The sequence below is a fragment of the Battus philenor genome, unplaced genomic scaffold, assembly GCF_028537555.1.
Source record: "Battus philenor isolate CCGP_79_NKW_IND1 unplaced genomic scaffold, ilBatPhil1.0.hap1 SCAF_7, whole genome shotgun sequence".
Lineage (NCBI taxonomy): Eukaryota > Metazoa > Arthropoda > Insecta > Lepidoptera > Papilionidae > Battus > Battus philenor.
The window spans coordinates 1,183,230-1,197,183 of record NW_027181737.1 but is presented as its reverse complement, the minus strand read 5'-3'; the positions used below and the strand labels follow the sequence as shown (position 1 = coordinate 1,197,183).

At 33.5% G+C, this 13,954-nt stretch overlaps 1 protein-coding gene across 1 annotated transcript in view; it reads left to right on the top strand.

Moving 5' to 3' along the window:
• Nucleotides 1-7,456: 7,456 nt before the first annotated feature.
• The window catches only part of LOC137931130 (very long chain fatty acid elongase F-like), a 31,912-nt gene continuing 25,414 nt past the window's right edge, over nucleotides 7,457-13,954 (top strand). Inside the window, exon 1 of the mRNA XM_068774529.1 lies at nucleotides 7,457-7,534. The gene's annotated coding sequence lies outside the window, so the exon portion shown is untranslated. The remainder of the gene's footprint in view (nucleotides 7,535-13,954) is intronic.

The window sequence follows — 13,954 nt, the reverse complement described above, 5'->3', positions numbered from 1 at the left end:
CGAGCTATATGTCGATGCTTAGCAAGATCATCAGAACCTACCGGAGCATACAACGATCACTTTGACAAAAGTGAAGAATTTATGTGTAATTTATAGCTAGATTTAAAAAAAGTCATTTTTGATATACTTGTGTTAATTAATTTACGTTTTGGTATAGCCCTGTGTTAACAATAGAAGTTATAATTGTCTGCGTGGTGAACTACCAATAAACATAAGGCCATCATTTCTTGATATACTTTTCCTGCTATTGAGTAATTAGTTCATGTAATGTCACAGTGATGTAGTGTAAAGCTAATGGCAAGTAGCGACCCGTGTCCCCGATACGGCCCGCGCAAGTGTCGTTGGTACGGCGTGTGATTTGGCGTTACAAAATCTATGGCAGCTATTGTTACGGTCACTGCGCCTCACTTATGGCGTATGGTCTCTTGGATAAAAAACCAAATGCGATTTGAAATACATCGATTATTTCTATCGTGTCGATAAGAAAACACATTAGAGTCATGGAGCTGTAATGCTTTGATCTACTGGAGGTAACATGTACAAATTTGTTAGTATCATTATCAACTTTGTAAAACATAGGCTTATTTATAAATCTAGGATGTTAAAAATGAACTTAATTTTTAATTATTAATAAAACCAGGAATGAAAAAGTGACGGCTAAAAAATCAGGGTTTCGGAACCTGGTGACTTTAGTATTTAATGGAATCAGGCGTTACTTCGCGGAAGTCCATCCTAAGTAAGAAAAGGACCAATATTTAGCCACTTCCGCACATGCACGCATTTATCAGCGGGCTGGCGGGCGGTGCATTTCATTGCACGACTACCACTGCATGTGCGGAAGTGGCTAAATATTGGTCCTTTTCTTACCTGGTGACTTTAAGTTGAAATGTCCAACTTCAAATTACAGGGATCCAAGAACGATTCTCACTAGACAGTCAACTTTTATTTACATTTTCAGCCATAATTATCTCTATTAGGATGCTTGAAACACATTAATAGCTCCGTGTTAAATCACCGATCTAACACAACTTAGATTGCTTGTAATGTTTTATACTATCAATAACTTTTTTGTTATTAAATACCTGATTACTTTAAGTAAATATATTTGCAGTGGCGACTTTATTAATAGACTTTCTACGAAGACTAAGTTACCACACTATTTATTACTTAATTAAAAAAAAATACATTACAATTCATAAATATGAAATTCAGGCAAGAAGTATAAAAGCAGTGTGTTTGGCATCATATATTCAAATAAATAAATATATACCAGAGGAGGCTAAACTCCTTGATAGAGCAATTTAATATGAATTTAAAACACGCAAACAAATATTGAAATTATATGACAAAAGTATAAAATATGTGTATCGAAGTTAGATATATGCACACTCTATGACAGCACTCCTAACAATACTTAAGATGCCGTCTAGTTAATTATGATACGTGCTTGGATTTCGCTAATTTTATGGTGGAATAGTAATAATAATTATTCACACCAGTAATTTGTTTCGATTTCCCAGCAGCTGACATTGGTAATATAAATTTAAATATTTAAATAATTCGACAATCAATTGGAGTCCAAAAATAATCGTTCAGAGCCGCATGTGGCTTGCGGGCCGCAGTTTGGCCACCCCAGATTTATATACAGTTATCAAAGCAATAGATAATAGTTCCTGTTCTCACTTATGGAAATGAAACATGGGCTATGGCACAAAGCCATTCCGTTCAGTCCAAGTCGCCGAAATGAAGATGCCTCGGTGTACGTGACATCGCCGATAAACTACAAGAGAGTCGGCCTAAATGGTACGGACATGTTAAGAGGAGGATCTCCTGAATACATCGGGAATGTCGCTATGGATCTAAACATTTCTGGGTCCAGAAGAAGAAGAGGACCGAAGACAAGTTGGACAGATACCATAGCGAAAGACATGACTGCTTGCAAAGTTTCCGCGAGCGACGTCTCCAATCGCGCGAGGTAGAGAAAGAAGATAAGGAAAGCAGACCCCATGATCAGATGGTATTAATAATGCTCAGGAGAGAGAGAGAGAGAGAGAGAGTCCCTATCAGAATGAAAAAGAAGAGAAATAATACAAGAAACTGAGAGATCATTGTAAATTTATTTATGGTAAAAGTATCACAAAAATGAAATTTGATGGAAGGAATGACAGTAGTAAATTGAACATAAGTGAAATACTAAAATAGAAGAAAATACAAAATGCTGTATAGTCCTTGAAAAGATATGTATGTACGTATATATATATATATATATATATATATATATGTGTGTGTGTATGTAAAGAGACGGTGAGGTTTGCACTTACAGATACTCCTACAGATGTGGTAGCGTTTGATTTTCTGACGTTTTCAATTTCCCTCGTGATCTTTTTAAATGAGTATTTCAATGGATCTCCAATGCCTTCTTCAACTCCATGTTACATTCATCAGCGTTTGTTTTTTTACTTAATTTATCCATATTGTTTCCACGAGAACTTAGGTAAATATGCAGTCCGCTTCGACAAAGTCCTGGTTACCGAAGTAAGGTCACTTAAATACGCCTGAGGGTGGACCTGGTACCCTGGTACCCTCAGGGGAGCGCTTGCGACGACCATACCCTGTTGCCTTCCAGTCCTGGGCACGCTAGACCACTGACATCGGCTTATGTTTTGTTGGCGGGAGCTATTTTATTTTACCCCTACTCTGTTTCGCATATTAGACTCTCGGGCGTTCCCCTATCCGCAACCTTGGGGACGCGCCACGTGGCAGTACTCCTCAACCTGTGAGATATATATATATGTGTATATATATGACCAACACACACAGGGGTGGCCAAGCTCCTTGATAATTCGAGCCATTGTTCGATATTTGAAATTTTTCGCTAGCGATTTAATACGCATTTAAAACACGCAAACAAAAAAATATATAGCAGGCTTTAATCTAGTGGATTATTGTCGTTTGAATGCCTTATATTATACTTAAAATTATCATTTTTTTATTTTATTTTAGTATTTAGCACATAGCGATATAAATTGTATGGAAATGAACTATTTTAAATATATAAGATTTTCTTTAATTTAAGATTCAGAGATGTAGTTAAAACAAAACTAGTAGCACAAGAAAGTTCGTGGCGACCTTTGATAGACGCCTATGCCTGATTGGATAAAAATAAGGGAAAGATGTAAAAGTATGTAATTACATAGATTTGTAATTTTATGGATAAAAAAATATTTTATTAATACCTATTGTGTAATAACTTGGAACTAAAATTAAGTTTGAAATGTCGATTCAAACGTGTTAGCATTGAACAATTGTTATGTTAAGTTATTTTATAAAAAATAACCACATGTATAAAATCATTCATGTAAGTAAATAAATTAGTATCTAAAATAGCGGTTTTCAAACATAACCTACGAAGAACCTTTAACAAACACACGTATTATTACATTTAAGATTTATGTTAAAGTTTATTCCTTAAATGTTATTTTATCGAAGCCTTGTGTTAACAAAGTATAAAAGTCATTTTGTAACACACGTTGCGTAATGGAAAAAAATATATAACTTACATTGTTGTTGTGAATTTGCATACAAATATAATCGTAACAAAGACAATACAAAACGTCTTACATTAATGGAGATACTTAATTTTTCAATGATATAAAAATGTGATTATATTACACTAGGAATCGCTTAACAAATTGTAAAAACAAATTAAATTTTATTTACGATTTATTTTTATTTTTAATCAATATAAATGTAATTAAAAATGTAAAATTGTAATTTTTTTTTGGAATGCGACATGACAATTACTTATAGTACAAAGGATATAGTAAACAATAATTATTTTTAATAAAACGTAAATTTGATTTTTGAAAAGGTTTTTTTTTGAATATTATCATTACGTTTTTTATAATTTCTGAAATCATTAATGTTTGGATAGTGTGTACCTTTGTTGTTAATTTTTAAAACTGTATACAGGGTGTATAAAAATAAAAACATAGAAGTTACAATGACACATATGAGATAATACTGTTAACAAAAATTAAGGAGAGTATTTTTAATAAAATGTGAATTCTTTATTTAGTCTTCTAAATCAGCAATCTCCGTCACATAAAACATACTTTTGCCAACGCTTTTTTCCGGTATAGCACTAAAGACTCTTGATTCAGTTTTCATCTTCTCAATCATGTCAAAACTGGGTCCCAGCATTGGTCTTGTTGAGTTTGCTGAATACCCAGAAGTCGCACGAAGTTAAATCAGGCGAATACGATGGTCGCGGAACCACATTTATGACACATAAGGCAGTATAATATGGTGCAATATCGTGATGACAAAATACAACCTTTATAATGGTTTCGGTTGAACGAAATGATGTTCCAAATTTTAATAAACAGGTGTTTGGTAAATGTTATACACAATCCTACCAATCTAAGAAAATTTACCTGCTTTGCTAATGCCTGGAAATTTTAAATGACGATTTGAGCACATAAAGAAAAATCTTTTGTTTATAAAACGCCTGACAAAATGAAATAGCAAATTTTATTTCTTAAAGTTTGACAAATGAACCAAAATTTTAAAAGTAATCGACATTTTTGTCATGTGTTTTGTAATCTCATGTGAGTCAAGTCTCTTGTACCTTTATATGCATTTTTTATTTTTTCTAGTTATTGTCTATGGTATACACAAATGTAAATAAATAAATAATATAAGGTCAATGCACATATATACAAGTCAATTATTTAAGAAGCGCCTACCAATTTTTAATAGCAAATTTAGTCTTAACTGGATTTTTTAAAAATAATATTTTATGTTTGATATCTTCAGAGATATCAAACCTTTGATCTTTGAAAAGAGTATACTATAGGGTAGATATTTGGCCGTGTAGCATTCACGCTCCGTATGCCTGGCCACTACGACCATAATAATTTTATATCCCCGCTTTTACTGCCGTTGTTTTATTTGACGTCCACTGCTGGGCTGACCCGTCCACTGTCTCCATTATATAACGAACTATAGAAATTTCCTGTTAATAGATATAAGCGTTTATGCCGCATCTACGCTCTGCATATATAATCATACTTGTTATTAAAATAAAATTATGTAGCAACCTTTTCAAATATATAGGTAACCTCTTTGGTATAATAAAGCAATTTTGAATTTAGAATGAACTAGTTTTATAAAATAGCTTGCGACACTAAAAAACCGTAGCGATCTCGCTCTTTATTACTGTCCACTACGACCACTATACTTTTATTTAAAATCATGATCATCAAGAATGATTTGAATTCGGACGCCATCAGTAGTGTGGTCTCTATTATTGTGTCTTGTAAATTGTAAATACTCTTTGTACAAATACACCTTCGAACACACTTAGCTATAATTTTTCTCGGGAGGTAACTCACCTCCGAAGAGGTCACGTATTAGGAGGCCGAATTGTCACACGTACTCTCTATATGGAACCAAAAGAATAGTCTTCAAATCTAAATTCAAAATATCTTTATTGAAGTCGGCATTTACATGTGCTTTTAAGTCGTCGATTATTATAACATTATAAGCAGTAAGAAACCAACGTTTCCGAACGCTGATCTGTTGATAAGAGCCGACCATAAACTCAACAGTTGTTCTTTTATCAACCATGTTGAGACAACAAACAAAAATTCTTTCTATATCGATCAACTAAAAACTCTTAAATGCAATTATAAGATTTATTTGATAATATACTTTTAATTTTAGATTTAAAACTAAAAAATGGAAGGTCTTAGATATATTGTGGATCTTTATTATATATTCGTACACCCATAAACATTTGTTAGCTGTTTAAAAATAAAATCTAGGCGTTACGTGATTATCTTTATTTCTTGTGATTATCATGTGTCTGTCACTTTTTTTAAGTTGTTATTAAAAATGTTTAAACACTTTACCGGGGCTTCCCCACGTTATAATATTCAAAAGTTTTCCTTTAAATTTCACACAAATTTTAAGATCACATGAGATTTGCACCGTTGACCTATGATGATATTTCGATTACCACCAATGTATCTCATTAGTGATATGTACACAGTAATGATAACAGAGTAATCAAGTTCCAGATGCCGTCTCAGCCTATCGCGTGCTCTGCAGTATCGAGGTGGACGCGGTCTTGTTCCAGTTCTTCACGGGCCACGAGGGATTTTGAGTACCTTCACCAGTTTAAGCTTAAGGAGGACACCTCGTGCTTCTGTGAACCGGGCGTGAACCAGACCGTGATCCACCTAAAAAATATAATGTAAACCTGTATAAAACTGAGATCTAAAGAAAATTGTAAATAAATATACCTGGAATATTGTAGTTGAGAATGGATGTATGGCTAATAGAACGGAAGAGAAAGACTGAGAAAATTGTGGAATGAAAGAAGTAGGAAGATAGATTATGTAATGAATGAAATAAGAGAAAGATAATAAAAAGGGAGTTGAAAAATAAATAAAGAAGACTAACGTCCCTGTTCTTCCTAAAGATGGGGAAACGAGAGGCCAAAATAAAATAAAAAAAAACTATTACATTTCCCTAGAGAAAGAGATCCCTCGCCGAAACCAACTCGGATGGGCAGCGTTCGATAAGCTCCGAAATCTCTTTTCTTCCAAAACACCGCAATGTCTGAAAACGAAGATCTTTGACCAATAGGTGTTGCCGGTGATGACTTACATATCCAAGACGTGATTACTTACCACTGGCTTTATATGAAGGCTCAAGGTCACCCAAAGAAAATAAGCTCCGAAATCTCTTCTGGTCCAAATTACCACAATATCTGAAGACGAAGGTCTTTGAACAATAGGTGTTGCCGGTGATGACTTACGAATTCGAGACGTGATCACTTACCACGGGCCTGATATGAAAGCTCAAGAACAACCAGAGAGCAATAGAGAGGTCTATGCTCGGAGTTTCGTTGCGTGATCAAATTAGAAATGAGGAGATCCCCAGAAGACCAACAACCGACGTAACTTGAAGATTTGCGTCTGAAGTGGCAGTGATAGGAGATACGAGCAGCACATCACCGGTCATCTTGGTGATCATGAAGGCTTATACCTTGCAGTGGGCAACCATCATCTGAAAGGAAGAAGAAGAATAAAATATTAATTAAATCTCAATTACATATCATAATTAACAATACAATAAAAATGTACTTATTATGTTATAAAACTTCGTTAATCATACTTTAAGTCTTGACCTGTTGTCGGACTTTATTGTGTCTTAACCATATATTTACGCAAAAATATATGTTGTACTTTAATAGATTCGTTTTAGTTGATTTATACGAACAATGACACGTTACCAAAAAGTAGATATAGAACGGCATTAACATACAATGACATATGTTGCTTCACTATTTCGACCTAATACTTTGGCATAAATATCAAAATTTTCCCTAATTAAGTTTAGATTCAATAGTGGTTTCTAATGTTGGATACCTTTTGATTGTATTATAAGACTTTATAGTGATTAAAGTGATTGTTTTAGATATAAAAGTAAATCTAGATGGAGCCGGTTGAAGTTAATGAAGATTGTAAGTTGACAAAATGATTTAGTATTTATAGCTTGAATTAAAGGCAGTTCGCGAATTTTATTAACATTTATTACTTGATGAAAATTTAAAAAGAATGAGTTGTATAAATCATTTGGATTTAAATCATTAGGTATAAAAGGTAGCTCTTGGATTAATTTAAATTTCATTATTTTCAGTCTGTTACTGGCACAAAATTATTTTTTTTACTTTACCACTTTTTAAATTACTTTTTTAAATATTTTCTACTTAGAATTTTATCTTATTAATTTTAATTTTACTTATCGTAATGATCATGTAAAGTATATTTTCCATACAAGTTGCACTAGTTTCAGTTACTCTGGTAGGATCCGTAAACAAATGTTTTTTTTTTTTTTTATTAATTCTAATCTGTATCGCTAGTGTTTTTTTTACAACATTTAGTTTTCGCTTTAACTAAACGCAGACAGTTGGGAGAGGGTTGCCGCTATTTGATACGGATCTTTCTTCTCCTAGCTGCGAGGCACGACAGCGTTTTATAATTTTTTACAATTTTTTTTACACAATTTTCTCTTATGGGTAAATACGGCTAAAATTTATAAATATTAACAATACAATTTGGAATAATGAATTATATATTAGTTGCTACATTATTTTATTTCAAGTCACTGCCCAAGCGCTACAGACCGTTAAATGCCTTGAGATTTAGGACAATGTGCCGGGCCAATTCATCAAAAGATTCTGCTGTTGATTTTTTCTTGAGAAAGTCCGGTAAGTTAAACGGAGGTATATTAAGGTTTTCACATAAGGTCACGTGGTCTTTTTGATTCGAATCGGGAGCAGTGTCTGAGTAAGTGATCAAAAGTCTGTACTGTGGAGTCGTCACATGGGCAAGTCTCATTATCGATTATTTTAAAACGGTGCAGGTACTGCTTGCAGTACCCGCGCCCGTTTAGTAGTTGTGTGAGATGGAAAGATGTCTTGATGAGTTTTCGCAGTTTGTTTATTTCGGTGAGTTTCGAAAGGAGTCCTATGGTATGTCGACCTTGAGCTGAGCTCTCGTATCTAACCTGCCAAATGCGGTTGTGTTCAGCGCGGATTGCGTTCTTGACGAAACTCATTGGGAAGTAGACATAAGCCGGTGTAGAGTGCATTGCGGCAGCGCTCTTTGCTGCCAAGTCGGCTGCCTCGTTACCGACGACGCCTTTGTGGCTTTTGACCCATGTAAAGTGTAATGTAGGTGACGCGCGTGCGTGTATCTGATTGTGAATTTGTGTGACGATGGGGTGGGTGTTGCTTTGGCCGATTGTGAGTCCGTGTGAATAATTGTGTATGTGTTCGGGTATGTTGTACTGGCCCACGAGTAAGCTTTCAAAATGGCGAGAAGCTCAGCTTGAAAGACCGAGCAAAACGAGTGAAGTCTGTATTTTTCGGAAGCGGTCTGGCGGCCTACCAGGAAAGCAACGAATGCCGCTCCCACGGAGGAGTCCTCCAGCTTGCTCCCATCAGTGTAGATATTCAAAGCGTGGGGATAGGTTGGAGTGTAATTACGACTCTAGAAAGGGAAAGGACAGAAATGGATGCTCTGGTAGGGGGGTGCAATAATTTGTGTGGTGTTGTAGGGCGTTCTAGAGCTGGTAAAGAAACGGTTAAAATTGCTGGATTTGATGCCTGATGATAAAAATTTAAACGTTTATTCTTTTATTGATATTATTATTAATTCTTCATTATTATATATTCTTTATTGTTATTATTATTTTAGCAATTTGATGGTAGTATATTACAATATTTTATTACTAATTAGGTGCTTCCTTTTTTATAATTCTAAATTCAAATTAGAGAGATCTTTATTGAACATGATACGGATTATTTTTATTATTGAAGTCAAAATGATTCATGGTGTTGAAAATAAAAGCCTCAAACATGAGAAGGGATGATGGAGGAAACACGGGAGACCATCATTTATAAAAGAATTTAAAATTATATATGTGCCCGATATAGATGTTACACCGACTTTGTCCACGTGGAATTTATCAAAAAATTAGTTCACATTCTTTTTTTTAGTTTAAAATTTGAAAATGTTTTGAAATGAATTTTCTGTAATAAAAGAAGCCTCAGTTACTCCTTATTACATCAGCTATCTGCCAGTATAAGTCCCACCAAAATTGGTCCAGATATTTCAGATATTACCCGGAACAGACAGATAGACAGAAAAAGTTAAAAAATAAATGTAATTTTGTTCAGATGTATGGTATATTTATTCATATACATGTAGTAACAAGCTGTTATTTTGATATTACAAACAGACACTCCCATTTCATTTATTTGTATAGATTGACATTAATATAACAAGGCGAAGATATGATTTCTTAAATGGTGCTTGCTCTATGAAATCATTTACTGAATTGTCCATTTTAGTTCACATCGTTCCTTGATATTTTTTTAACTTTACCAAGTGGAGCTTTTTTGATCATTTTTTAAAGTTCCTATTATAAAACTCCATCACTATAGTATTTAATGGAATCGGGCGTTACCTTGCGGAAGTCCATCCTAAGTAAGAAAAGGACCAATATTTAGCCAATTCCGCACATGCAGTGGTAGACGTGCAACAAAGTACAACGCCCGCCAGCCCGCTGATAAATGCGTATGCGGCAAACAATGCAAATCACACAACCGCCACCGCCAAATTACTCAACACGTGTTTCACTCCTCCATGGGGCATCTTCAGGAGTTATGTTACACCGATTAGTGCCAAACACAGAGTCTCACTCTTTTCGCATTTATTTATATATATATATATATATATATATATATATATATATATATATATATATATACACATACACCTTCATTAATATATATACCTTCATTAATTCATCTCTGTACCGCCTAACGGTTAACTGGTAGAGAAAGCCTTCGACATTAAGTTCGCCGTTATGTATAAAATTATTTTAAAAAAATACTTCAATGTTAGAAACCTTAAAAGGATTATTATTGAAAAAATCTAAACTGCTATAAATATCAGACAACAATAAGAAGAGATATAACTTATTAGCATACAAAGCGCTTCTGCATTACCTTAGTTACTAAGTTATAGTTTCAGCGTAAATAACTTAACTTCACTTTAATCTGCTTAGATTCAATTGTAGCTTCATAAGTGTTATATCATCTTCGTAATATTGAAAGATTCAGTTATCAATTGTTTTAGTGGACGATAAACAGAAATTCAAGATGCCGTCTATAGAAATCTTTAAAGATTGTAAGTAATAGATGTCTACTTTAGTTTTTTTTCTGATGAAACAATATATACAATATGTTTTATGATATTTAATAGATGTTTATTAAGGTACATGAAACAAGTAGTAATATAGATATAATACAAAAAAATTTAACACAATATATGTATATAAATATTATGTTAACTAGTCTGCGAGATCGTATAGCGCGAATCGAATCCGCGACCTAATTGCAAGTCTCAATCCCTTACCACCGGTCTACCATTGGTCACACAAGTAGTGACAGTCAATTTTGTAATGCAAAATTTTTTATAAGAACATGGGGCCTATATATATAACTTATATATGTACACAATATATAATACATAGCATAAACGGACAACATAATTTATTATCAATTAGACGATTATATTGTGACAATAGACAATATGAAATACTTAAGGAAATTATCGTTCCCTAAAGCAAAATATATCTATGAAAGGAGTGGTAGAGAACGCTATTGTCCATTCTCTGGAAACTTATGGGTAGTCGCAATCCTATATAAGTTGAATTCACAAAGTGTATATATATATATATATATATATATATATATATATATATATATATATATATATATGTATATATGTATATGTGTGTGTGTGTGTATATATAAAGTTTGTTATTTTCGTCTGCCCTGCCCTGCCCGCAGTCTGCAAATGCTGTCGAGCCCCCGGTGATTGCTGCCTAATCTCGTCACCTTGGCATTCACCATTTATCATCAATTCGGCACAATGCGTTTTCCACTTGGAGAATAAGGGGACTTTGGGCGCTCTCAACGGTCCGTGATGATTATAAACCACGTCTAATAAGACGATGGCATCATAATGGTGTACGCTGAAAGTATGGCGTTGGTCCATCTAGCAGAGAACCGACCCACGCTGCGTCTTCTGGTGGTTAATTTAATGACCCTTGCAGGACGCAAGGACAATATTTTCAATATTTTTCACACTTTTTCATTTTCACTCTGACCCTTTTTTATATCTTACATTTTCTACTATTTCTTACATACTTCCCTATCATATCTAGACTACTGCTTCTACGTTATTATTTTTATTTATTTATTAAACTATTATATATTTCAATTTTTGATTTATTTTGATTTATTCAATTCTTTATAATTTTATCTTACAATTTCTTTTCCTAGCGTAACACGACTTGGATTTCTTTCTCTTTAACTTTGTTAAGTTACCAATGATCCTTGTACAATAATCTAGGATAATGTGGCGTTTTGGGTGATGATAAGGATTGAAGCCTCCCATTTATTCTGATTCCAATATTTAATAAAAATAATAAAATCACAAGCGTATATCTTCCAAACAAAAGGAAAGTCTTTGTAGTGTCAATGTCTGTGAATAACATGTATATAAGAAATGTCAGAATTTTTAATCAAATATTCAATTGTGATATGTTTGTAGTAGCCATTCTGTTACCACACCGTCTTTCGTCTTCTTCTGGCAGTGTCACCCGAGTGAATATCTTGTGTGTTCTGCCCGTTGCTCACATACCTTGGATGTAGAAATGGGCAAAATGTATCCCTGATAAGAAAAGAGATTAATATTTTTTCGGTCTGGGGATATATCACTCTTTTATAACTAACTCATTTATCTCAGTGAAGCTTAGAGAGAGAGAGAATAAGGCAGCTAAGACTAAAAATATATCCTTTATAATTTCGGCTCTTTTAGCTCAGAATTAGAACTCTGTAAGGCGGTATAAAACGTGAGAAATTGAAATAATGTAATCTTAAAAATAAATAAATACATTTAAAAAACTTTTAAGTTAAACGGTTTTTTGATACCCATATTGTGGTGGTTGTGGAAAAATATGTACCTAGTCCGCCATATTGGAACGGCGTCCATCTTGAATTTTAAATTTTGACATAATCATCGTGTTTTACTAGTGTAGCCCTTTTATTTGATACCCATATTGAGGGGGTTAAGGAAAAATATGTAATCCGCCATTTTGTATCGGCGGCCATCTTAGATTTATAATGTTATTGATTTTATTATATTGTATTGTCATCTAAATTAAATGTGTGTACCAAATTTCAGATCAATCTGACAACGGGAAGGTGCTTAAATTTCAATTTCTAATTTGACCCAAATAAATAAACAAATTCCGTACGGGTCGAACTAAATAAAACCGTTTAATTATAATGAATTAGTGAGTTTTTTAGATTGCATTTGTTTTCTATTAAGCGTTTTATGTCTTTGTGATATAGCACAAAAAAGCTAAACGCCCGCGCGTGTGATGTAGTCGTTGCGAAAATCCGTGGATTACATTTTTAATACAAACATACAATAGCTATCCGTGTCTATCTTTTACGTGTAAATTGCTATATAAGCACATATCATTTTCCCTAACTCTGAAAGAGTCTAACTCATCACGAAATTGACACTTAAGTATAAAGATATAGATATATAATTGAAACCCAACTGTACTTGGAATGTGACAAGCATTTCCGATTGATATTCTAAGTTATTTTGCAAGTGTTATGAAACCTTATTTACAATTAATGATTACTTTGTTGCCAATATTCTAACCGTCTCTACTTTTATACAAATTAATAATAAAACAAGATTGTTTGTCGAGGTAATTATTAAAGTTTACTAGCGGAAGGTATTGCCATGTTTATTTCGAATCAAGGGTAGTCATTACTGCATGGATTAATGATTATATAAATTGGAATAACTGGGTCATAATTATATATAACATTCCGAGTATCAAGGTTGGTGACGTTGGGATCAAAGTTGTATCACAAGTTGGGTTTTATAAACCTTGTATATATTCGCACAATTATTTATAAAACTACTAGCTGAACACGCAAACGTTATTTTGCCATATATATTATTTCTAGGAAACATTAAGTACAGATAAAAAATAAAGGTTGATGGAAGAGGTATGTCTATTAAGAATTGTATGTATTTTTATATGCAGCATCATAAAAAAACAAAAAACTTTGGGTTGGACCATTTAGGGAGATGAAAAAATAGATGTTGTCCGATTCTCCACCCTGGCCGATATGCACGCTAAGATTCATGTAAATCGGTCGAGCCGTTTCGGAGGAGTTTAATCACGCATGCGATGACACGAGAATTTTATATATAAGATATATAGAACCAAGAACAAAGACGTAACTTAACACGTTCACTGCGGGCCCAATTTTGAAGAA